The sequence below is a fragment of the Marmota monax genome, unplaced genomic scaffold (assembly GCF_021218885.2).
Source record: "Marmota monax isolate L192 unplaced genomic scaffold, Marmota_monax_Labrador192_F-V1.1 WCK01_AAM20220418_F8-fsc00138, whole genome shotgun sequence".
NCBI lineage: Eukaryota > Metazoa > Chordata > Mammalia > Rodentia > Sciuridae > Marmota > Marmota monax.
Genome location: NW_026692763.1, coordinates 4,354,643 through 4,379,972, shown reverse-complemented (window position 1 = coordinate 4,379,972; position 25,330 = coordinate 4,354,643). Strand labels below are relative to the sequence as shown.

Here is a 25,330-nt window from a genome sequence, read left to right as displayed (position 1 = left end):
GGTGGTTAAGTGTCCCTGGGTTCACTCCTTGCTGCCAAAAAAAAAAAAAACACTTATGAGGCTGAGTAATTTATAAACAATAGAGACTTATTTCTCACAGCTCTGGAGGCTGGGAAGTACAGGATCAAGGAGCTGCTAGATTTGGTATTTGATGAAAACTGGGTCTCTGCTTCCAAGGTGGCACCTTCTACCATCCTCATATGGTAAAAGGCATAAGGGCAATTACCCCCAAATACTCTGTGAAACTTCTTTTATAAATATGTTAATCCCATTCACAAGAGAAGAGCCTCATGACCTAATCACCCCTAAAATCTCACTTGCACTATTACATAGGGATTCAATTTCAACATGAGTTTTGGAGGGAACACAAGCATTCAAAACACAGCAATAGGTGATAGGAGTCATACTTCACCTGGTGAAATAATTTTCCAGACACCATCTACTGAATCATTCCTCCATTCCATATTGATTTGTGGCATCATATTTACCCTATGTCATATTCCCATAGATGTACTGGGTTGTTTCTGAGCTCTCTGTTCTGTTCCTCAGATTATGGCTCTGTTGTCAAAGCATCACCATTCTGGTTTTACGCTATTACTTCAGATATGCCATCAAATCTGATTGAGTTAGTCTCCTCTTTTTGTCCTTTGTTTTTTGTTTTTCTTGGTTTTTGTTTTTGTTTTGGTGTGTGTGTGTGTGTGTGTGTGTGTGTGTGTGTGTGTTTGGTACCACTGAGCCACATTCCTAGTCCTTTTTATTTTTTATTTTGAGACAGTCTCAATAAGTTTCTTGCTAAGTTGCTGAGACTGGCCTCAAACTTGTGATCCTCCTGCTTCAGCCTCCCAAATCACTGGGATTGCAGGGTGTGCCATTGCTTTTGGATGGTTTTCTATGGACTTAATACATAGAAAAGTCTGCAACCTAACTCTCTTAAAACTGTGCTCTTGGGCTCAGTAGCAGAGTGCTTGCCTGGCATGTACAAGGTCCTGAGTTCCTTCCTTAAAACTTCAAAAAATAATAAAAATAAGTAAATAAAACTTCTCTTAAACCAGGTGCAGTAAACTTCTCTTAAACCAGGTGTAGTGGCACATGCCTATAATCCCAGCGACTCAGGAGGCTGAGGCAGGAGGATCTTGAGTTCAAAGCCAGCCTCAGCAAAAGCGAGGTGCTAAGCAACTCAGTGAGATCCTGTAGCTAAATAAAATACAAAATAAGGCTGGGGGTAGTTCCTCAAATGCCCCTCCTTGCTCTTGTATGTGTGTTAAAGCCCCTATTTCGTGAACCCATGGGTTGTCATAGAGATCATCCTTCAGGCGCTTACTGAGAAATGTAATGCCACATCTCAGATTAATATTCTGAGATGATGCATGTTAAAATGTATTTATTATCCTGTCATCCTTGGATCATGGTCTAATGAAATTTTTAGGATGGGAATCAATTTTTTTCTCAGAATTTTGAAGGCATAGCTCCATTGTGTTTCAGCTGCCAATATTTATGATGAGAAATCAGTGTCATTCTTATTCCCGACTCTATGGATGATCTATTTTATTTCTTTTGACATTTTTATTGTCTGTGTTCTGAATTTTATTAAGACTGGCTTGGTGTGAATCTTTCCTGCATAATTGTGCTGGGCAATTGGTAGGTCTTTTCAATTTGAAAACTCATCCTTTAATTCTGGAAAATAATTTCTTTCACCTCCTTGTGTGGCACTGAGGATTGAACCCAGGGGTGCTTTACCACTGAGCTATATTCCCAGCCTTTTAAAATGTATGTTTATTTATTTATTTAGAGACAGTATCTGACTAAATTCCTGAGGCTGGTTTAGAACTTGTGATCTTCCTGCTTCAGGCTCCCAAGTGACTGGTATTATAGAGGTGTCACTGAAGCTGGTTAATTTCTTTCCCCCTCTTCTCTCCCTCCCTCTCCTCCCTCTTCTTCTTTTCCTTCTTATTCTCTTTTCTTCCCAGAGGCACTTTGCCACTGAACTGTATCCCCAGACCCTTTTTTATTTTTAATTTCGAAACAGGATCTCACTAAGTTGCTTAGAGTCTTGCTAAGTTGTTGAGGCTGGCCTTGAACTTGTAATCCTCCTGCCTCAGCCTCCTGAGTATCTTGGATTACAGGCATGTGCCACTGTGCCTGGACCTTCTTCTTCTTCTTCTTAAGAGATGGGGTCTCACTATGTTGCCCAAACTGGCTTTGATCTCCTGAACTCAAGTGATGCTCCTGCTCAACTTCCCCAGAAGCTGAAACAACAGGTGGGAACTATCTCAGCTGGCTACTTTTGGGAAATTATTTTGTGTTATTTCTTCAGTATTTTCCTACCAAATATTTTTTTTCTGTTCACTTTTTTTCCTTGAATTCTTTCTATTTAATTTACAATCCTTTATTTACTTTCTCTTTCTCATTGTATATCTCCCATCATTTCCTATTGCTATGCTATGGATGGATGGATGGATGGATGGATGGATGGATAGATGAATAGACAAACAGGCAAATAGACAGATAGATCTGCCTGCCTCCCACCAACACCACCACTACTAGAGATTAAACCCAGGGCCTCATGCATGCCACGCTAGTGCTCAACCACTGAACTATATCCTCAGCTGTTTTTATTTTATTTTGAGACAGTCTCACTAAGTTGCCCAGGCTGGCTCAAACTTGTGCTCCTTTTGCCTCAGCCTCTGGAGCAGCTGGAATTATAGGTGTGCCTCATAGCACCTAGTTCTGCCAATATATTTTAAATTTCAAAATGAGGGCTCGGGATGTGGCTCAAGCGGTAGCACGATTGCCTGGCATGCGTGAGGCACAGGGTTCCATCCTCAGCACCGCATAAAAATAAAATAAAGATATTGTGTCCATCTAAAACTAAAAAATAAATATTAAAAAAAATTCAAAGTGATGCTTCTTGCTTAAATTTTCTTTTAAAAATCATCCTGGTGGGGTAGAGAGAGAAGATGGGAGGGGAGGGGAGAGGGGATAGTAGAGGATAGGAAAGATAGCAGAATACAACAGTCACTAGTATGGCAATATGTAAAAACGTGGATGTGTAACTGATGTGATTCTGCAATCTGTATACGGGTTAAAAATGGGAGTTCATAACCCACTTGAATCAAATGTATGAAATATGATATGTCAAGAGCTTTGTAATGTTTTGAACAACCAATAAAAAAAATTTTTTAAAAAATCATCCTGGGGGGGCTGGGGATGTGGGACAAGCAGTAGCGCGCTCACCTAGCTGCGTGGGGCCCAGGTTCGATCCTCAGCACCACATACAAAGATGTTGTGTCCCCTGAAAACTAAAAAAGAAAATATTAAAAATTCTTTCTCTCTCTCTCTCTCTCAAAAAAAAAAAAAATCATCCTGGGGCTGAGGATGTGGCTCAAGCGGTAGTGCGCTCGCCTGGCATGTGTGCGGCCCGGGTTTAATCCTCAGCACCACATAAAAATAAAATAAAGATGTTATGTCCACCGAAAACTAAAAAATAAATATAAAAATCATCCTGTTTTAGCTGCATGTGGTGGCACATGCCTATAATCCCAGTGGTTCAGGAGGCTGAGGCAGGAGGATCAAGGCCTAGATTCCCTAGATTGCTGAAGCTGGCTTTGAATTTATAATTCTCCTGCCTTAGCCTCTCAAACCAGTGGGATTACAGGACCGTGCCACCATGCCTGGCTTGCTCCTTTCTTCTTTATAACCAGCAATGGCCATTTGAATCTTTCTCATTCAACCTCACTCTAGTCAAAGTCTTCCCTTGCCCCTCTTTCAATTGTAATTACATTGGCCTACCCAGATGACCCAGGATAATTTTGTTATCTCAAAATCCTCAAATTAATCATATCTGCAAAGACTCTCTTGTGAAAGCTAACATCTTCACACAATCTGGGATTAGGACCCAGACAGCTTTGAGAGCTGTTGTTCTGCTTATCACATTTTCTAATCCTTATACAATCATCTCTTGGTAACCTCTGAGAATTGGTTCTGGAACCCCTATTTATTTTGTTGATGCTAAGAATTGAATCCAGGGGCTGGGGATGTGGCTCAAGGGTAGCGTGCTCGCCTGGCATGCGTGCAGCCCGGGTTCGATCCTCAGCACCACATGCAAACAAAGATGTTGTGTCCGCCGAAAACTAAAAAAGAATAAATAAATATTAAAATTAAAAAAAATAAAAGAATTGAATCCAGGAACTCACACATGCTAAACAACTGCCTTACCACTGAGCTACACTCCCAGTCTCCTAGTTCCTTATTTAAAATGGAATAGTATTTGTATATAACCTGGCCACATCCTCCCATATACTTTATTTCTTAAAATACTTTTTTAGTTGTAAATGGACACAATACCTTTATTTTATTTATTTTTATGTGATGCTGAGAATCGAACTCAGTGCCTCATACGTGTATTCGAGAGAAGTGCTCTGCCACTAAGCTACAACCTCAGTCCCCTCCCATATACTTTAAATCACCTGTAGACTAGTTACAATGCAATGTAATCACTATGTAAAGAGCTGTTAGACTGTGTTGTTTAGGGAATAATAGCAAGAAAAATCTAAACATGTTCAGTATTGATGCAATTTTAAAAAAATATTTTCCATCTGAGGTTGGTTGAATCCATGGAGGCAGAATCTACAGATACTGAGGTCAAACTGAAGTACACTTTTAAATCTGCAACATTTTATCCAAGCATGATGGTGCACACCTATAATCCTAGGCTTTTGGGAGATGGAGGCAGGAGGATCCCAAGATGGAGGCCAATTTGGGTATCTCAGTAAGACCCTGTTTCAAAATAAAAATTTTTTTGGTATTAGGTATTAAACCTAGGAGCACTTAACCACTGAGCCACATCCCCAGCCCTTTTTAATATTTTATTTAGAGATGATCTCACTGAATTGCTTAGGACCTCACTAAATTTGCTGAGGCTGGCTTTGAATTTACATGCACCACCATGCTGACCTATTTTGTCTTCTTGATCTATCACCCTGTTCTGTTCCTCTTTGCCCCTCAAGATTGTTTATTCTTAAGTCTATTTCATTTACTTTGATGTTAGAATTGTTACAAGGGCTTTCTTTTTGTTAATATTTGTAGGTTAACTCACTCTATTCCTTTATTTTCAATTTAGTAGCAAGGCCAGTGCAGTTTTTCTGGATTCTGCACCCGCTTCCTATCCCATCAGAGTAACTTTCCACGTGATAACAAGATATTGGATCGGGTCAATTAGGACTATTGACAGTCTCATCCAAACCTAGGGGATTTTCCACAGATTTAATTTAGACCTAGGGTGATTCACACCTGGAACTATAGGTGAGCAACATCCTACCCAAACTATTTGACTAACCCAGGAGAGGGGTCATCTCTACCATGTTTGGGTAGCAACATCCTACCCAAACTATTTGACCCAGATGGAATCTGCAAAGATAATCACAATGTCAACTACTCTTTGACTCAGAATTTTTATTTCTATGAATTTTTCCCCAGGAACTATCTATTTGCTGCTGTAAGAAATAAGTGAAATAAAGTCTGAACAGGCATTTACAAAAGTTAAACACTAAAAATAAGGTAGGAATACATACTTCATGAAGGAACTATCACTTACTAAGTAACTTCTTTGTTAGTCCCTTATTGCTGTGTTGCCAACCAGCCCAAACTTTATGGCTTGTTCATAATTCTGTGGGTTAGTAATTTGAGTGGTATCATCTGAGTGACTCTACTGCTCATCTTTCCTGGAGTCACTTATGTGTCTGGAGTCAAGTAAAGCCTTAAATGAGGCCAAATAGTCTAAGATAGCCTCATCATGTGTCTGGCAATAGGCCAGTTGAACAAAGACAGGGTGCAGGCTGGATTCAGTCCTCCTCTATTAGGCTCTCTTTTGGGGTAGCTCAGGTTTGTTCACATCACATCTCATGGTTTCAGTCACAGCTAAAAAAAGGGCAATATCTTTTGCACAAGTACTTTTTAAGCCTTTGCTTGTACCACATTTTACAATGTCCCATTGGCCAAGTCCAGAGTTTAAAGAGTTGAGGAAAAATACCTACTTTTTAAAAAAAATATTTTTAGTTATAAATGGACACAATACCTTTATTTTATTTGTTTATTTTTTTTTATATGGTGCTGAGGATCGAACCCAGTGCCTCACACATACTAGGTAAGCATTCTACCACTGAGCCACAACCCCAGCCCTACCTTTTGATGTAAGATACAGCAAAGTCTTATTTCAAAATAATTTGCATAAAGAGGTGGAAAAAATATTGCAGTCATCTTTGTAAAAAAGATAAATAAAAAGACCACCCCTACCAATCTTTTTCACATTTTGTGTGTGTGTGTGTGTGTGTGTAGTATTGTGGATTAAACCCAGGGCCTTATGCATGCAAAGCAAGCACTCTACCAACTGAGCTATATCCCTAGCCCCTCACATGTTTTTTATTTAGTAAATATCATGTGACATATGTGCTAAGCCATAGGTATGAACACAGGCATGTTTTCTGTCCTCAGCATTGTCTGATCTAGTGACGAGCAAAGATTACTAAACTAGAATCACAATGCAATGAAACTGGAACCACATCAAATTTTAGAGGATACTATGCAGTTAAGAGGAAAGGCATATGATTCACATTGGGTGAGAGAAATAGCATTAAGCTGCCTGGAGGAAGTGACCCCTGAAAAAAGGTCTCGAGATTGAGAATTCAAAGCAGAGAGGCAAGAGGAAGAAGCAGCAAACACTGAGAAATGAAATCAAAGAACTAGTGGCTTCAATAAGCCTTCATCCTTCAAGTAGGAATCACAAAATCAAGATGGAAGCCTGAAGCCATTCAGAACAAAACAAACATGCCAAGATCATTTTACATGAAGCTCCCCAATCTCTCAAAGTCTCATCAGATTACATTCTCTGTAAAAGGTCTTTTGTAGAAGTGATTTACCTAAATGAAGTTTATGGACAGTGGCTTTGGGTCTGGAGAATTGTCTTTTCCTTTCATTCTTGGTGGTGCAAGCTGTCACAAGGTTCTGGAAGAAGGCAAAGATTGGCAGCACAGATGAAATGTCCGGAAGATAACAGAAGAATGAGGATGCAAATGTAACAGTGGTACAGAGTAAATGTTGATGTTCCATAAATGACTGTTGAATTTTTTTTTAAATGTGGGCTGGGGGTGGGGCTCAATGGTACAGAACCTGCCTAACAGGTGTGAGACCCTAAATTCAATCCCCAGCACTGCAAAATAAAAGGAAAAAAGTTGTTAAATGTTTAGAATAGCTGGTCGCTGTAGCACAAGCCTATAATCCCACTGGCTCATGAGGGTGAGGCAGGAGGATCGTGAGTTCAAAGCCAAACTCAGCAATTTAGTGGGGCCCTAAGCAACTAAGCAAGATCCTTTCAAAATAAAAAATAATAATAATATTAAAAAATAGGGTTTCGGAATAGTCTCAGTTGTTAAGCATCCCTGGATTCAGTCCCTAGTGCCAAAAAAAAAAAAAAGTTTATAAGGAAAGATACATACCTAACAGCTATCTGTGTTACCTCTGATCTGATCAATGGAATTTAGGAGAAAGATAATCATTTGTGGTTTCCTATGTTTACTTCTATATTTGAATATTTTACAATCAGTAGATGTCACTTTTGTTAAGTTTAAAAACTTTGAAAAAAAATGAGCTAAAGATCTGAAGCATTTCCATCTGATGCTGCTGTTACCAGCATTACTACAGCTAACTCCATGAAATACTTGATATGTGATAAGCATCTTACAAGTATTTTATTATACAATTATACCTTTTAACAACTCTGTGAGTTAGCTACAATCATTTTCTCTACAGATTAGGAAACTGAGACCAGCTAGGTTACATAATTTGCCCAGGAGGGTACAACAAAGAAACATCAAACAAGAGCTATTAACCTTGGGAGTCTATAATCACTATATTGTACCAAAATACCACTATCTGCAGGAGAAAGGGATAAATCTTTCAGGAAGTCTGAGAGTAAGACCTGAAGCAGCAAGTATAATCTCTTCAAAGCCTCAGATTTATCCTTAAATTTCATCATATGTTGTTTTCTGTCCCATAAAACACACTCATTTATTTTAAAATAAAATAAGGTAAGTTATTACCCATGGAATCAAATAAATACTCAGGAAGATGCCATGTTTATCCTGGGGTAGGACTTGTCCTGAACACATCACTGCATGTATTCAGGGAACTGTTTGCCCCAAGTTGAGAAACACAGACAAAACCAGTTCATCTTCTCTGGCATTCCCTGGAAGATGAATGAAGTCACAGTATTTTCCTAAGATCCCAGGAACAGTCACACATCAGTTAATTTCCAGTCTCAACAGTGGTTGCAGTTGGAGGGGTAATTCTTCCTCTTAAGTCAGCACACCAAATGGCCTATCTGGTAACAGCTGACAGATCTCCAGACCTGCTGGCCTGGGTGTGACATTCCTTAGGCTGGTCCCAGCTGTCTCTGACTGGGTCAGCAGCTCCTTACAGCCTACTTTCTAGGAATACACACACACTGACTGCTGCAATGATGCATTGCAATCCAAAACACAGTTGTAAATGATTAGTAAATGCCAAACTTCATTGAACACACTCACACAAAAATGGAAACAGTGCAATGGTTGTATAACAATGTAAATGCACTGAAAGCAATTGATCTGTACACTTAGAAATAAAGTGTCAAATGTATATAATACAGATTTTAGCCTAATAAAAAAACATAGTTTGGGGCTGGGGGTGCTTCAGTCAAAGAGAAAGCAAATCTAATTCTGTAACACTCTCACGGAAACCCCTTCAACGGCTCCCCATTGAAGTACTGTTGGGATAAAGACCAAAAGCATTAACGGGCTTATGAGGCCTTATATGGTCACCTCTCCAATTTTACTTTATGCTACTTTCCTCCTTTTTCTGTGCCAGCCACCATCACCGTGGCCTTCTTTATCTTCTTTTGAGCATGCCAAGTTCCTTTCTACCTCAGAGCCTTTGAAAAGCATCCTCCCCTCTCCCAACCCCACATAGACATTTGAAAATGTTTTCTACCCACTCTCTTTCTCACTAATTCAATTCAAGTGTTATTTCCTTCTAAGAGCCTCCCCCACCAAGTCGGTGTCAGATTCTATGTTGTATATGCATATAGAGCCATATACCCTCTTATTATAGCTGCAAATCACAGATATGCCCCCTCCCCGCCCCACCCTAAAAAAAATAAAAAAATTTAAAAAACCACAAGGGCTTACACGAAATTAAAGTTTCTTTCTCCCTCATGTTCAGAATTCTTTGGCTTTATAGTGCTGACCTAGCATATGGAAGGCCCTGGGTTCAATCCTATTTCTGAAAAAAAAATTTTAAAATGTCATGTATGGAGTGCCTACTGCATACAGAACATTGTCACCCAATCCTCAGAACAGCCCGAGAAGAGCAGTTGCAGTGTTATCCCATTTATTTCAGAGGAGAAGCTGTGATTCAGAGCTTGAGCTAATGCCTTGCTCAGGGCTCTGGCTCTGAAATCCAAGCCCTTGGCCATTACTCAAGTCTGTTTCAGGATAGGCAGCAAGGTGGTAAATTCATTTCCCCTGGTCTTGCCTAATAGACCCACACTAGCTCAGCAGCTCCCAGTGCAGCCTTGATGCCTCAGGGTAGCTCAGCCTAATTCAATTCAGAGTCCTCCATTATGACAAAACCTCTGCCTCACTGAGAAACACTAGAATTGGGGGCAAAAATCAGTGCTTACATCAATTAGGATGGTTAATACTTTAAAAACAAACAAAAGGGGGAAAAAAGCATTGGAGAAGGTATGGAGAAATTGAAAGACTCATGAAGGAAGGAATAGAAAAAGCTGGGGCTGGGGCTGGGGCTGGGGCTCTGTGGTAGAGCACTCGCCTAGCATGCGTGAGGCATTGGTTTCGATTCTCAGCACCACATACAAATAAATAAAAGTTCCAAAAAACAACTAAAAAATATTAAGAAGAAAAGAAAAAGCTGCAGCTGCTGTGGGAAACAGTATAAGAATCCTCCTCAGATTAAACACATTTACCATAAGATTCAGCAATTCCACCTCAGGGTCTATACTTGAAAGACTCAAAGTGGGGACTTGACCAGGTATTTGTATACCTATATCCATTATTTGCAAGAGTCAAATTGGGAAGTAACCCAAATGTCCATCAAAGAATGAATGGAAGCTGGGCAAATTAGCTCACGCCTATAATCCCAGATACTCAGGAAACTGAGATACAAGTATCATAAGTTTGAGGCCAGCCTGAGCCATTTAGCAATACTCTGTCTCAAAATTTAAAAAGCTGGGGATGTAGCTCAGTGGTAGGGCGCCCCTTGGCTCCATCTCCTATACCACACAAAAATATTTTTAAAAAAAAGGAATGGATAAACAAAATATGGTATATACATACAATGGGGTATTATTCAGCCTTAAAAAGGAAGGAAATTTTGGAATATGCTATATTATGATGACCCTTGGAGACATGCTGAGTAAAATAAGCCAGTCGCAAAAAGACGAATACTGTATGATTCCATTTATATGAGGTACCTGGAATTGTCAAATTCATAGAGACAAAGTGCCATGGTGATTACTGGGAGGAGGGAAAAATGGGGAGAATAGTGTTTAACGGGTACAAAGAATCAGGTGGGGAATATGAAAAAATTCTGGAGATGGATGATGGTGGTGGCCATAAAACCATGTGAATATATTTAATACCAACAAACTATATGCTTAAAAATTGCTAAAATTTTAAGTTTTATGTTATGTCTATTTTACCCGCCCCCCCCCAAAACCCACATCAGTATTTCCCAGTTGGTACTCTTGGCTTGGGTTTCCAAGGGGCAAGAGAGCAGAGAGGCAGGGAGAGTAGACTGGCTCAGACCCCTTGTCCTGGGTCTTAAGACCTCTACCTTGAATGGGTTGGGTGGGGAAAAGGACCTGGACCATCTGGGGTGAATGCTGTGAATTTCCTATTCCGTGGAAGGTTTAGAAGGAAGTCTGCTGAAAAGCAGGCTCCGTCTGTCCCTTTCTATTCCTCTGTCTCCCCTGTGGCTGTGCAGGGCTTCAGTGGGACACAGAGGGCCAAGGCCAGGGTAATTAACTGGTAGAACCACACCCTGTGCTCATTCCCTCTCTATACTGCACTGTTCTCTGGTCTTGGGGTTTCTTCCCAGGGGGACTGTCCTGCTGCTACATCAGTTTCAGCATTGAAATCTTCCTGTGGGAAAGGATTCACTGATGCTAGCTCTCTGAGGAAAATGGGATCGTAAGAGCTGAGGGGCAGTAAGATTGGGATGGGGTCCTTTCCTGCCCTCTGAGTCATTAACCTATGTGGACCAAGTGTCCTATCCTGGTCACTGTGCTTGACAAAGATATAGATCAATCAGGAAGCAGAATCCAGAAAGAGAAAGCCAAGGCAGTACCACATCTCTTGTCATTGAGGCACACTTTTTAAAAATGACACTAAAATTTTTATTTTAACTTGGCATGATGGAACACACTCTAATAGTCCCAGCTACTCTGAAGGCTGAGCAGAAGGATCACTTGAGTCCAGGAGTATGGGGCCATCGTGGGCAATATCTTTAATGAAATCACAGGTTTTTAAAAAAAATTAAAAAGTCAAATAGAAGAGAAAGCAGCCCTCTATTCCCCAACTCGTTCCCCACCTCTGGCTCTTCAGATTCAACAACTTTTGACTCCTTTTTAGCTCTTTCTTCTGGTATTATCCACCCATCCCCAAAACAAGATTTTCTGGTACTTCTTAAAATTTCAGTTGCAAATATTGCCCACAGGCTTCCTATTGTGGACTTGAAAATTTTAATTGACATCTGTTCTTTTTCTTCCTTCCCCATGTCTTTAAACCCATTGGCTAAAGTCATATTTATATATTTTCTCATTATTATGACTATGTAGACATAAATGACAGCAGCATCAAATACATTTCGTTTTTATTTTTATTTTTTTTTATTTTTTGTAGTTGTGGGTGGACAGCATGCCTTTATTTTATTTATTTATTTTTATGTGGTGCTGAGGATTGAACCCAGTGCCTCACACATTTGAGGCAAGCACTCTGCCACTGAGCAATAGCCCCAGCCCTTCTTTTTGTGTTTCTTTCTGGAGTGAATTTTGCTTTTTGTCATGTACTCAGCTTTGTTTGAATCTACATGCCTTCCACAACATCCAATGATTCTATAAACCCCTTTTAATCCAATTTTCCACACAGTCAAACTTGTTGGATAATCCCTTAGTTCCATTTTCTTTTCTTTTTTTCTCTCACTGCTGCAGGCCCTCACCATGCTGGGCAGATTGCCCTCTGCCTTGCTATCAGGCTCCCTTCTGGAGATTTTCTTTTGCTGACCTCCTGGGAAGCCTGAAGAGAATTGTTTTGTAAATATTTTATATAATTTCAAGAAGCCTATCTGTCCATTGTAGAAAAAAATTTAAAGGCATAAGAAAGAAAGTAAAGGTGACATATAATTCTACCCAAGCTAGGTGTGGTGATCCCAACTTCTCAGGAGGCTGAGACAGGATCAAGGCAAGCCTCAGCAATTTAGTGAGACTCTCAGCAACTTAGGGAGATCCTGTCTCAAAATTTAAAGAAGGACTAGGGGCATAGTCAGTGCATTCCTGGGTTCGATCCCTAGTAACACAACAACAACAAAAACTTCTACCCACCCAAACATGACCATTAACATTTTTTTTTGAGAATTTTAATATTTATTTATTTTTTAGTTTCCCGCGGACACAACATCTTTTGTTTGTATGTGGTGCTGAGGATCGAACCTGGGCCGCACACATGCCAGGAGAGCGTGCTACCGCTTGAGCCACACCCCTAGCCCCAGACCATTAACATTTTGGGATATATCTTTCCGATCTTTTTTTCTACATATCAATATATGACATGTAAGTCATAAAACATCATAAAAAGGAAAAATGAGGAGTGGAGGCTATAGCTCAGTAGTAGAACATTTGCCTAACATGTGAAAAACCCCAGGTTTGATCTCCAGGAAAAAAAAATTCATTTCAGTTTCTCATTATCACCAGCCATATTTCAATAGGCACATGTGACTAGTGGCTACCATATTGAACAGTGCAGAATAGAACAAGACAGTTCTATCAGTCTGTAACAAAGATCAAAGACTTAGAATGCATAGGTGAAATTGAATTCCTAGCAGTAAAATGTGATGATTAAGATGATAGCGTCTAGAGCCAGACACTTGAGTTAAAATCCTGCTCTACTGCTTATTATCTATATGACTTTGAATGACTTAATTTCTGTGCCTCGGTTTCCCTATCTGTAGAGTGTGAGATAATGATAGTCACTACTTCAATAGTCACTACTTCATGAGTTGTTATAAACATCAAATAATTAATATCTATAAAGTGCTTAGGAAAATTCCCAGCACAAGGTAAATGCTTGGTAAAATACTTTGGTTTGCTTGTTACTAACAAATGAAGTTGATTATTTCAAATTAAGAACCTAGGTTTCTGGCTTTTCTTGGTGTTGTTCCTTTTGCAAGGCCTGGCAATCCTCCTGGCTTATGTTCCTGCACTGCTGTGGTTGGCTGTAACAGAGTAGAAGATGCCCAGGTAAGATGGAGCACAGACTCTCTAGTGGCTCACATGCCCTTTATTTTTATTTTTTTTAGGGGGTTGTTGCATATGTTCTACTCTAAGCATGTGCCTTTTTCTAATTTGCACAAAGGCCTAGAATTGGCTATTGGGCAGCACTGTTGAGGTGGCAAGCACCTGGACATGAAGAAATGTCTTAAGGCAAGTGATTATTTAGGACAGTGATCTCTCATGTTCAATTTTAAGACATAATCCAAACTGTCAGTGTTTTCTTTCTGTACCTCAAATCTTCAGTAAAGTCTAATACACATTATAGTTTGAGGTATCTGTATAGTGTATTAGAGAAAGAAAGGAATGAGGTAATCCAGCATGAGACAAAAAATGTGGGAAAGTAGAATAGGAATTAGAGAGTGAAGACCAAGAATTTCAAATAAAAATGAGCACTTGAGTCAGCAAATCCCAGTGAATTAGGAGGCTGAGGCAGGAGGCAGAAGTCACTTAATGAGAGATCCTGTCTCTAAATAAAAAATGAAAAAGGGCTAGGGATGCAGCTCAGTAGTTAAGTGCCTCTTGGTTCAATCCCTGGTTATAAATAAATAAATAAATACCTTGAAAACTCTTAGGAGTTTTTTGTTGTTGTTGTTTGTTTTCCTTCAGTACTAGGGATTAAACCCAGGGGCACTTTGTCACTGAGCTACATCCCCCTTTTTATTTTTTGAGACAGGGTCTTACTAAGTTACTGAGAGCTGTTTTTTTTTTTTTTTTTAAGAGAGAGAGAGAATTTTAATATTTATTTTTTTAGTTTTCGGCAGACACAACATCTTTGTATGTGGTGCTGAGGATCGAACCCAGGTGGCATGCATGCCAGGCGATCGTGCTACCGCTTGAGCCACATCCCCAGCCCCTGAGGGCTGGTCTTGAACTTGCAATCCTCCTTGCTCAGACTCCCAAATTGCTGGGTATACAGGTGTGTGCCATCATGCCAAGCACATCAGTGATTCTTAAGGAGAGGAGACATCCTGTTAGAAGTCATATCAGAATCAAACCATAAGCAGGCGCTTCTTCAGGCCACACAGGAGTATCAGTTAGGGATCAGGTGAGGAAACAGAATCCCTTTCAGTATTTAAAAACAGAATGGAAAAAAAAAAAAAAAACAGAATGGATTTTAAAACAAAGATTATCTGACACACTTAATCTATATTATACAAAGATTATAAAACCCCTGAAAGGGCAGGATAAGCAGGCTCAAGGTCTACTTTCCTGACTCCCAGAACACTCTCAGATGAGCCATTACCTCTGTCACCCTCAGGAACATCAGGTTCTAGGACATACTGTTTTATCTACAATTCATGTATCAGGAAGCGGGTGACACTGCTCCAACCTGAATAGGAGAGTGGAAATCTGCCTCTGCTACTTTTGCAGTTTCCTCTCAATCCTGGAGACCTGAAATTGCCATTGCATGGCCTTGCTTGCCAGAAGCAGACAGTCAAGAGCCACAAGAATATGGCAAGTAGTCCACCTCACTTCTACTTTTAAACAACATACAAACAAACCCTCTCCACAACCTACTACCCAATTTGCACCCAGATTCTGAGCTGTGTGCAACCTTGAAGCGCAGTTTTGTCTTTCCAGATTGTGTAGAAGACCCACTGGAATAGATACTGAGGGTTCACATGCCGTATTCAACACAGAGATTATTCTAGTCTGTCACCTCTAGGAAATCATCCTTGTCTCCATTATGGGCAGAGCTATTTTTGCCCTCTCTGCTATCTACGTCTTGTCTTCTAATAATAGTCCCCTGATTTTCCTTTAGGGACAATCTCCTGCTTATAGTCATGTAGATGGGTGAAACTGACCCCAGGCCTCAGGCCCCAATTCCAAAGCAGGGCATATGTCCTGCTAAGAGCCACAGCCAAGTAATATGATGCATGGCATTTTTGGTTGAAAGGTGACGCCAGCAAGCCATTGAGATGATATGATTATGTTAAGATCTGCATTCATATGGATATTGGACTCCTGCTGTCCACCTCAGCCTGCTACCGGAGAGTTCCCATTGGTTGGGGAAGTGCGGTAGGAGGGAATTCCGGAGGAGGGACTTCCTGTTGGGGGCCGGGAGAACGCGCGTGGGTCCGTCGGCAATCTTCCCGGGAATGTACGGGGCATTGGCGGCAGTTTCAAAAATAAAGTTTGTTCCTGCTTGAGTGGCTCGTGATTTTGTGCCCAGCCAGACTGCGGCAATGTCCCAGCCCTGAGTGTATCATCTTCCCTTCTTGTTCAGTATGTAATTCCTTAGAGAACATGTGAAGGGTTGTGGTATATCTCTGAAGACAGACAGGAAGAAAAGGGATTGCCTTATCCTAGACTGTTGAGATATTTACTAATCTAGAAACCAGGGACAGAATACTATGATTCATTGTCATTTTCTGAAATTTGGCAATTGTCTGACTGCAATGATCCAGATGAGCAAATCATTCACTGGTGTCTTTCAGAATTCCAAACTATCCACAAAGAAAACAATACTTATTTCAAATATTTTGCACTTTGATTAAATAAAGCATTAGAACACAGTCTCAATATTTTGTTTGGAAAATAAAGTCTCCATAACATCCTCAGACCCATCTCAACCTTCCCCCCAACACCTCACACACACACACACACACACACACACATGCACACACTCACATGTAGCTCTATCATTCACTTTCACTCTGCTTAGACTAGGGTCCTCAGAAGCTGGATCACACGCACACGTGGGCTGGGGATATGGCTCAGTTGGTAGAGTGCTTGCCTTGCAAGCACAACGCCTTGGGTTCTAATCCCCAGCACTGCCCCCCCCCCCAAAAAAAAAGAAGTTGGATCACTCACCTCGCCAGGTGTTCATGTGTTCATGTGTTCAACACCAGGTGTTGAACACATGAACCCTCAACTAAAAGAAAGAAGAGAAGTGGAGATGTAACACAGTGGTAAAGTGTTTGCCTAGCATGCATGAGGTCCCAGGTTCAATTCCAATACTATCAAAAAACAAGATGAAAAGGACTGGGGATATGGCTCAGCAGTTAAGCTCCCCTGGATTCAGTCTCCAGTACAAAATAATAATAATTATTATTGAAAAGAGTGGCAGAGAATAGGTACCTGCTTACAAACTTCCCTAGTGACTATGTAGACCTGGAGATACAACATTCTTTCTACTTGTTCAGTCCTGTTCTGTTGAGGGCCTGGACAGGCTACAGTGGAAACAGCTTGGAGTTAAGACCAGAGTTCTGACTTTGAACCAGCACAACTAAATGGGTAATTCTCTCTGAACCTCAGGTTCTCATTTGTGAAATTTATTTTTTTACTTTTGATGATTAAAATTATAATATTAGGTCAATGTTAATTTGAAGGTATGATGGCCCAAATCATAGAATAGTTTACTTTAGTAATACTCTATATGTGAAGAAGACAAATAGAATTATATTAAAGCAAAAGTTGTGAACTAGAAGTCAGGAAACTGGGGCTTTGACACTTGCTGTGTCATAAAATTAATATTACCAGGCAAGTTATTTAGCCCCTTTGTGCTCTAAAGTATGGGGAGTTGGAACAAGTGTTTTCTAATGGCCTTTCCAACTCTGAGATACTACATAAGTTCATGATTCAAAATCAACAAGAGGGTGCCAGCCCTAGTGTTTTTTGGAGGGAAGCAAATAAGAAGGGAAAGTGCATACTCTCAGTGGCTAAAGAGGCTAGATCTGAGAGATTCTTGTATTCATGGGAGTCTTCCCTGCCACTTGTTACCATCTTATTCCCAAACTCTCATGTTCAGACTCAGGATGGGAGCTGGTACATCTGAAGCCTAAAGCCACTTAAATGAGCAGGACTTTGAGTTCTGCTGAGTCTTTCTAAGGCTGGAGTCCAGGGTTTGAAAACCAGACTCTCCCAGAAGCTTATCAGAACCCATTATTGGCCCAGTCCAGGTGATTACATGGCAGTGGACTTTGTTAAGTGTCCCAGAAGTGCCACTTTGGCTGGCACCCTCATGCATGTCAGGCCTTATGCCCCGGGGGACCTGTCTCCAAGTTTGGCTGTAGTAAAGTCCATCAAAGGACCTTCCAGGAGATTTTCCAGGCAGAGAGGTGGCACTAGGAACAAGCAGCAAGGCCCACTGCACACACACCCTTTTTTTAGTGTGTGTGTGGTGCTGGAGATTGAATTCAGGGGTTTTCCATCACTGAGCTATATCCCCAGCTCTTTTCATTTTTTATTTTGAGAAAGGGTCTCCTTAAAGTGCCAAGGCTGGCCTTAAACTTGGGATCTTCCTGCTTCAGCCTCCCACATTGCTGGGATTACAGGCATGAGCCATGGGGCCCTGAACTTGCCTGGCCAAGGCCCATTTTTGTAAAGAATGTTGACTGAGGAAGCCTGGTGGGGAGAGAATATGGATTGTGGGAAGAAACAAAGGCAAGAGGGGAGGAGGAATAAGAGTGGGGAGTGCTGGAGTTACCCATGGAGGAAGAGAAGGGTTCAAGCTGCGTGAAGTGAAAAGAAGCAAGGAGTCCAACAGTTCTATTTTCATGCAGGTAGATCTTGATGTGAATAACAGATTAAAATGTAAAAGATATCAAAACATCATGTTGCACATATGTATTATTAGAGTATCTTAGTTCTATTAATCCACTATACAATGTGATTGGAAATAATGTGGGATGGAGAAAGAGAGTAATAAGTAAAATTCCAGGTTATCATCATTTTCAATAACTACATGATATCTGATTATATGGATGTACCAAATATTCCTTTATTGCTAGATATTTTAATCTTGCCTATTTCAACTATTATAAGCATGCTTCTTTGAATCTACTGGCATGTACATCTTTGTATACCTCCCTGATTATTCTTTCAGATAAATTCTCAAAAGTTGAGGTGGAAGGTCAAAGGTTTTTTTGTTGCTGTTTTGCTTTGTTTTTGGTACCAGGGATTGAACTCAAGGGCACTCAACCACTGAGCCACATCCCTAGCCCTTTTTTGTATTTTATTTAGACACAAGGTCTCATTGAGTTGTTTAGGGCCTTGCTAAGTTGCTGAGGCTGGCTTTGAACTCACAATCCTCCTGCCTCACCCTCCAGAGCTGCTGGGATTACAGGCATGTGCCACTGTGCCTGGTTTTGAAGGATTTTTTTTAAATAAATATGAACATATTGACACCTTTCCTGCAGAAATATCACATTAATTTTTTCTCCGCCACCAGAGTCTGATGCCTGATCACCTTTGAATTAACAGCTTTGGTATGTTTTGTATTAAGACCATGGCTGAGCCAGGCATGGTGATGCATGTGTATAATCCCAGAACTTTGGGAGACTGAGGCAGGAGGATCACCAAGTTTGAGGTTAGTTTCAACAATTTAGCGAGAACCTGTCTCAAAATAAAAAATTAAAAAGGGCTGGGGATGTGGCTCAGTGGTAAAGCATCCATGGGTTCAATCCTCAATGCCGCCCACCCCCCAAAAAAAATCATATCTGTACCTCTTTTCTCTGTTTTGTTTTCTGCTGGGGATTGAACCCAAGGCTGCATGCATGCTAGGGAAGCACTTTACCACTGAGCTATACCCCCAGCCCTTGTATTTTTCTTCTATAACATCAAAACTGTATATGTTTTATCCTTTGACTCAGTAATTCCATTTGTGAAAAAATTTTTAGAAAAATATTCAAGGGGCTGGGGTTTGTGGCTCAGCGGTAGAGTGCTCGCCTAGCACGTGCGAGGCCCTGGGTTCAATCCTCAGCACCACATTAAAATAAATAAATAAATAAATAAATGTATTGACAATTACAACTAAAAAAATTTTTTTAAATATTAAAAAAAAAGAAAAATTTATTTAAATTACACACGCATGAAGGGTTTAGGCTGATAGACTAATAGGTAGATTACAGTTTTGTTTTTTTTTTCCTGAGAAAACCAATTACTTTGGGTAATGATTCCTCTGTTCCTGAGGTTTGGAAAGGGCACCCTTAATTGTGCCAGAGCCTTCTTCCCATCTTTGTTCACTAAGAAGGGAGGGGCAGGAGATTACTTGCAGGTCCTTGGACAGTGCCACATTGCTCCAACACCCTCAGTCTGCAGCCTTCCTCTCTTGAAGGAGAACCACCTGCATGTAGCACTTCCTGCCTTCAGTCTCCAGAATCTTGCCTCACCCTCCTCTGAAGTCAGGCCTTGGCTCCTACACAGCTGTCTGTCCCACCCTGTCTGTCAAAGGTCACTGATGACATTTTGTTTCCAAATGCTTTTGCAGCATTATTTATGATGAGGCAGGATAATCAGTTGATATGATAATGAAATATTCTTTCACTTTCTCAAAATCCTTTTTTTAAAATATTCATTTTTTAGCTTTAGGTGGACACAATATCTTTATTTTATTTTTATGTGGTGCTGAGGATCAAACCCATGCCAGGTGAGCACGCTACTACTTGAGCCATATCCCCAGCCCCTCAAAATCCTTTTTAATCCAAGACCATCTTCCTTCTGGTCACTAGAAGCAGAGAACAAAGTCAGTAGCATTTCAGCTTTTAAACTCTCAAACTATGTATTCAAGCGTACGACTGAAAGGTTCAGGAAGAGACATTATCGGCAAAAATGATTTTCCCTACCTCTAATCCTGATAAGATTTTTGTATGATTATGAGTCCTCCAAGTTTCTTGATGAAAACTTGATCTTGAACATATCAGTGTTGGGAAATCTTTAAGATTTGATTAGGTCATGAGGGCCCTGCTGTTATTGTGGAAGTGGGTTTATTATCACAGGAATGAGTTCTTTGTTAAAATAATGAGTTTGTTCTCTCTCGCCTTTCTGCCTTCCACCTAGGGATGATGCAAAAAGAAAGCCTTCACCAGATAGGGCCCTGGATGTTGGATATCTCAGCTTCCAGGATGGTAAGAAATAAATTTCTATTGTTTACAAATTACTTACCATGAGGTATCTTTTTTTTTTTTTTTTAAAGAGAGAGGAGAGAATTTATTTATTTATTTTTAGTTTTTCGGTGGACACAACATCTTTGTTTGTACGTGGTGCTGAGGATCGAACTGGGGCCGCACGCATGCCAGGCGAGCGCGCTACCGCTTGAGCCACATCCCCAGCCCCTGTATCTTTGTTTTAATAGCGCAGAATGGACCATGGTAGACCCTACGAGGGAAGACAGGTGTAGAGTTTAAAGAGGAAGCAAAAGAACAGGAACTGTGTACTTCGTCCCATCTGAATGGGCCCAGTCAATACTTGGCCTTCCTACTTCCTCCACACCCATCATCTGAAGTTTAATAAGCCCCCTTTAGGGACTGAAAAGACCTTGATTCCTGGGCAAGATCTATGCAGGCAGCAAGACTCATAAATATATCTTCCACCATCATAGTGTGGATGGAGTAGAAATGGTACTTTGGCATGTCTGGGTTTGAGATCAGAAACAGATTGTCCAATTTATATACCTATTCCACTAGAGGGTGAGGGGTATAGTGGCAGAGAAAGGAGGTTGCTACATGAACAGATGAGGATGTGGGACTACACAGCAGATTGTCTGCAAGGAGGGGAGGTCCTTCCTACTTCGTCTACACCCATCACCTGACTGCTAAATTTCTACTCTGTTGTACCCTAGCTAAGCCATACAGGATGGCTCATCTGTTACATTTCAAACAGGAGGGCATCATGGGACAAAACAAACAAATACCAAGAGGTTGTTCCCTTCCCCCCTACTTCTTCTTTTTTTTAATATTTATGTTTTTTAGTTATAGTTCAACACATATCTTTATTTATTTATTTATATGTGGTGCTGAGGATCGAACTCAGGGCCTTGCACGCGCTAGGCAAGTGCTCTACCGCTAGGCCACAACCCCAGCCGCCCCCCTTACTTCTTGATGATGTTTATATGACTCACTTAGTAGTAGAGAGGTAAAGAGCTGGGAAAATCAGACTCAAATTATGACTAGAATTCACCAAAAATGGCTTGTGTTTTATTTTATTTTGCTATTGTTTTGCTTCTAGAGATCTGTGTTTAAGAGAAACATTTAGTTCAGTACAGAAAAGAAAGTTAAATTTTTCCATATCTGGACTTCATGCAACTGTGAAATCTGAATCTCCTTTGATGATAGTAAAATTTTGAAAAATCTGTACAATCCAACAAAAAAGGAATAGTTGTAGTACTATGAAAGAATTTAATGTTTGCAAATAATACACAACAGCATAAAATGTTTATGATGTAATGTTAAGTGAAAAAGCAGGATCTAAAAATGTATGCCAGGAGTGGTGGTGCATGCCTATAATCTGAACTAGGAGGCTGAGGCAGGAGAATTGCATGTTCAAGACCACCCTGGGCAGGATGTAGTTCTGTGGCAGAATGCCCCTGGATTCAATCTCTAGTACTGCAAAATAAATAAATGTGTCCTTTTTTACTGCAACAATGTTTAGAAGAAAAGCCTCAAAACATACATTGGAGTTGAAATAGTATTCCAATAATGAATAGGTCACAATGTTAAGAAATTGTCTTTGGAAGGCTGTAGATATTTTTCTTCTATTTTTTTCCCCCTATTTTTATCTAATTTTCCTCTATGAGCAAGTATTTCTTTAAAACTAAATTTATGCATATACATATATATTATGTATTTAACATGTGCATATTTAATGTATGTGTGTATTATTTTGAGCCTGGTTTGATGCATGGCCCAAAGTTCTGAACAAAAAAAGAATATTTCCAGGCCTCGTTTATCTCTGTCCTGCTGAGTTACTTTAAGTTAGTCTTCAGTTGCTCCTTCTTCTTGCCTAGCAAGTAAATAAATGTCAGGTGATGTCATGGACAGAATTAGCCAAGAAATGATAGATCTGTTGAATGGGAGGCTTTGTTCATGGGAAAGACAGGAAGCCCAAGTAGTCTGAGTTTTAAGTCATTGTTTCACAAAGTGTGATCCTTGGATCAGCAAGTCTCAACATTTCTTCTTGGAAATGCAAATTCTTAGGCCCCACTCCAGATCTACTGAATCAGCAATTCTGGGTGTACATCTGGCAATGAGTATTCTAGCAAGCTCTCTAGGGATTCACTAAAGTCTAATGATACATTCTTTTATTATTTTTTTAAAATAATTTTTTGGTTATACACGGACATATTATCTTTATTTTGCTTATTCATTTTTATGTGGTACTGAGGATCGAACCCAGGGTCTTACACGTGTGAGGCCTCTACTGCTAAGCCACAACCCCAGCCCTACATTCTTTTATTTTTTAAGATCAAGCGCTTTGGGGGCTGGGGTTGTGGCTCAGTGGTAGGGCACTTGCTTCTCACGTGTGAGATACTGGGTTCGATCCTCAGCACCATATAAAAATAAATAAATAATGATATTGTCTCCATCAACTTAAAAAAAATTTTTTTAATAAAAAGATCAAGGTGGTTTTTGTTTTGTTTTGTTTTGTTTTGTTTTGTTTGTATCAGGGATTGAACCCACGGGCACTTAACCACTGAGCCACATCCTCAGCCCCTTTTTTATATTTTATTTACAGACAATCTCTTTGAATTGCTTAGGGCTTCACTAAGTTGCTGAGGCTGGTTTTGAACTAACAATCCTCCTGACTCAGCCTCCTGAGCTGCTGGGATTATAGGCGTGCACCACTGTGCCCAGCAGATGGAGGTGTTTAAATAATTTAAAAAAATAAAAATAAAAAATGGAGAGCTGGAGTTGTGGCTCAGAGGTAGAGTGCTCACCTAGTATGTGTGAGATACTGGGTTTGATCCTCAGCACCACAGATTTAAAAAAACAAAAAAGGACAGTTTTAGACTTACAAATAGACTTGCAAACATAGTATAGATAGCACCATGTACTCTACACAGTTTGTCCTATTAATATCATATATTAATATGGTACATTTGGAGAAACTTTTCTAATTAATAATCACTGAAGAACTGGCTTTAGATTAGTCACTGGAGTGGTATAAATATGGAGGCTGGTAAGAACTAAGAAAGACACTGATCATTACCGTTGCCACTGTGATTAGATGGTGATATAAGATATTATGTTATTGATATATTATAACCATTTATATTTCTTCTTATTTATTTCATTAAATCCTCAATATACATCTGTGAAATACACAAAAGAAATTACCCCTAACTTACAGATTAAAAACAAAACAAAATAAGCACCAGAAAGATTTAAAAAATGTTTTTATGAGTGTATTATAGTTATACATAATACTGGTGTTCATTTTGACATAATAATTCATACATGGAATAAAATTTGCTGAATTTTTGTCTTTTCCTCCCTTTCTCCTTCCTCCTGTGCCCTTTCTCTACTCTACTGGAGACCACAAAGATTAAATGACTTTCCCAACATCCTACAACTAATAAAAGCTGATGTTTGGGGCTGGAGTTGTGGCTTAGAGGTAAGAACACGCACCTAGCACATGTGAGGTACTGGGTTTGATCCTCAGCACCACATAAAAATAAATAAAATAAAGGTATAAAAGATATAAAAAAAATGTAAAAAAAAAAAAGTTGATGTTTAAAAGTTAACTCTTCCAGGGGATGGGTTTGTGGCTGAGTGGTAGAGCGCTCGTCTATCACGTGCGAGGACCTGGGTTCGATCCTCAGCACCACATAAGAATAAATAAACAAAATAAAGGTATTGTGTCCAACTACTTCTAAAAAATAATTTTTTTTAAAAAAAGTTAACTCTTCCAATGGGCTAAGTTTTACTGATAATCTACCAGTAATATATTTATATCTTATATACATCATCTCATTTATACCCAAAACAAACTTTATAAGGTAAGCACTACTATTATATCTTTACTTTATAGACAAGTCAATGGAAGCTACTAAGTCAATGGAAAATACTAAGAAGCTTACCCTTGGACATAGTTTGAAATAAAGGAGCTGCAATTCAAACTTGGGAAATCTTCCTCAAGGGCCTACCTGTAAACCATTTAACTATAGAGTAAGTATAGTGGCTTTGTAATGTACCAACTTGGACAGGACAAATTATACTGCCCAGAATTCCCTTTTATGTGCATTTTCAGGTAGCATGGGCATCAAAAGAGATTCTTGTGGAATATTTGCACGGTGGAGGTGAAGCAGTTTTGTAGCTGACATGTTGGTTACTGCTGTCTCACTTCGTTGGCTTGGGGCAGTGGCCATTTCTGTTAACTGCTTCACCTTTCAGTAAGTCTTCTTTCAGTTTCTCTGAATCCCAGGCCCCATGTGGGTGTTTAGCTCTGTGCAGAGAGCACTGGCTTCTCCAGGATATACATACCACCAACATTAGAAGCAATAAGGACTGCCAGGCATGGTGGCCCCTGCCTGTAATTCCAGCAACTCAGGAGGCTGAGCCAGGAGGATTTCAGATTTGAGGGCAGCCAGCTTTTAATGAGACCCTCAGCAATTAGCAAGACCCTGTCTCAAAATAAAAAATAAAAAGGATTGTGGATGTGGCTCAGTGGTTTAACACCTCTAGGTTCAATCCTTTGCACATGCACCCACCTACACACACACACACACACACACAAGTAACATGGGTTTTGGTTTGTTTTCATGGGCTCAGTTTCTGCTTGTAAATTTCAGGTTATTCTTGTTTTCTTCTACTTTACAACTGCCTGTCCTGTGGACATCAAGCCCCAGCATCAGATGTGAGATCAACAGCCTTGTAGAAACTATTTAATCATCTGTCTTTGCTTTGCATGGCTATGCACCACCATAGAAATGACTGTGCAAGCTGAAACCATGCAATGTATGGTTAATCTGTGACCTTTCAGTATTTTGATTAACACTAATTAAGTTTACTTTTA

General features: G+C 39.9%; 1 long non-coding RNA gene across 1 annotated transcript in view; it reads left to right on the top strand.

Moving 5' to 3' along the window:
• The window catches only part of LOC124094283 (uncharacterized), a 52,657-nt gene extending 28,043 nt beyond the window's left edge, over positions 1 to 24,614 (top strand). Inside the window, exons 4-7 of the long non-coding RNA XR_006852182.2 lie at positions 13,495 to 13,564; positions 20,378 to 20,445; positions 23,851 to 23,929; positions 24,347 to 24,614. This is a non-coding gene — a long non-coding RNA (uncharacterized LOC124094283). The remainder of the gene's footprint in view (positions 1 to 13,494; positions 13,565 to 20,377; positions 20,446 to 23,850; positions 23,930 to 24,346) is intronic.
• Positions 24,615 to 25,330: the final 716 nt, after the last annotated feature.